Raw genomic sequence first — 1,985 nt, 5'->3', positions numbered from 1 at the left:
TCATTATGACTTATCACTGTTGAGGTTAACCTTGAGCACCTGGCTTCAAATCGGGTTGATCTAGTTTTTCCACTGTAAAGTTAACTCTCTTCTTTTCCCCTTTCTGTACTATACTCTGGAGGGAAGGCACTATGCACAGGCCACGCTTTAGGAATGGGAATGCTGTACCTCCTTAGATGTGAAGTAGGTACATGATTTATTTTGGACTCTTCTCCACTGGTGATTTGTCTATTATCTCTTATTTACTTACTTATTGAATCACTTATATCAGTATGGGTACATAGATATTTATTTTATATTTTGGGTTATAATCCAATACTAATATTCTTTTCTGAATTGTTCCAGCTTTGGCCATTGGGAACGCTTTCAGTTAGCTCTTGGGATACCTCCATCATATTTTTGGATGTGCAATTTTTTTTAAAGCATTTCGTTACTTTTTGGTGCTACAGAATGCTCCAGGGTAAGTCCTAGAATCAGCCATTTCCCCAAGGAGCCCTGGTTCCTTCTACTGGAGACTGGTATTTAGAAACTAAGAAATGCCCGCTAGGCGTGCTCATTGTTGCTGGGTATTCTTACTTCTCAGCTGACAGAGCAAGGAAATACGTGTGTATGTGTACTAAGCTATGTTTGTACACATATCTAAAAATATTTCTGTATGCAACCATCTGTGTCTGTATTAAGTTAAACCTGAGTTCATACTGATGTCTCTAATCCATCATCACATGGATCATTCTAGCCTAGTCCCCTTGCTTATCTGTAACTTCCTACTGCAACAGTGAGAAGCCTGGCTTCCAACATCTGGTATCCATTAATTGTTTTTCTTTTACAAATGCCATTGGTGTTATATTTAAACATTTATTACCAACTCTAATGTCATGTAGATTTTCTGCCATGTTCTCTTCCAGAGGTTTCACAGTTTGGCATTTTACTTTAGGTGTATGATCCATTTTGAGTTAATTATATGTAAGGTATAAGATTCTTTTTTTTTGTTTCTTTGCATATGGACATTCAGTTGTTCTAGTATCTTTGTTGAGAAGATTATGCCTTTGATCATTTTTCAAAATTCAGCTGACTGTGTGTGTGTGAGTCTGTTTATGGACTCTTTATTCTATTGTAAGTGTCTGTATATATATTCTTTCACCAATACAACACTGTATTGATGACTGACTTACAAACTTGTAATAATCTTGAAATCAAGTATTGCGAGTCTTCCAGCTTCATTCTTCTTAAGTATTACGTTGGCTATTCTAAGTCCTCGACATTCCAAGTGTACTTTAGAATTAATTTGTTGATGTCTACAAATGAGCCTCCTAATGGGGATAAAGTTGAATTTATAAATCAAGTTGGGAAAAACACACATGTTTAAATACTGTTTCTTTCGATCTGAAAACAAAATCATCTATTTGTTTAGATTATTTTATCTCTTCAGAGTTTTACAGTTTCCTGCTTATCGATCTTGTATGTATTTTGTTAGATTTGTACCTAAATATTTCATTTGGGGGACTACTATAAATGGTACTGTGTTTTTATTTCAAATTCCAATTAATTGTTGCAGGTATATAGGAAAGCCACTGAATTTTGTATATTAACCTTGTATCCTGAACCCTCGTTGTAATCACTTATTAATTCCAGGAGATTTTTTTTTCATTGTTGATTCTTTGGATTTTTTGTATAAACAATTATGTTATCTGTGACCAGAGATCATTTTATTTATTCCTTCCCAATCTGTGTATATCTTATGCTTTATTGAATTAGATAGGGCTTCTAGTACAGTGCTGAATAGGAGTGGTGAGAGGAGGCCATCTTACCTTTAGGTTTGATGTCAGCTGTTCAATTTTTTTAGATGTTCTCTATCAAGTTGAGGAAGTTCCTCTGTATTCCTAGTTTGCTGAGAATTTTTATTGTGAATGGGTATTGGATTTTGTCACATGCTTTTTCTGTGTCAATTGACATCGTATAATTTTTCTTGTTTAGTCTGTTGATGT

This window comes from Pseudorca crassidens, chromosome 1, assembly GCF_039906515.1.
Source record: "Pseudorca crassidens isolate mPseCra1 chromosome 1, mPseCra1.hap1, whole genome shotgun sequence".
Lineage (NCBI taxonomy): Eukaryota > Metazoa > Chordata > Mammalia > Artiodactyla > Delphinidae > Pseudorca > Pseudorca crassidens.
The sequence above is the reverse complement of the archived record's forward strand: the minus strand, read 5'-3'. Positions refer to the sequence as shown.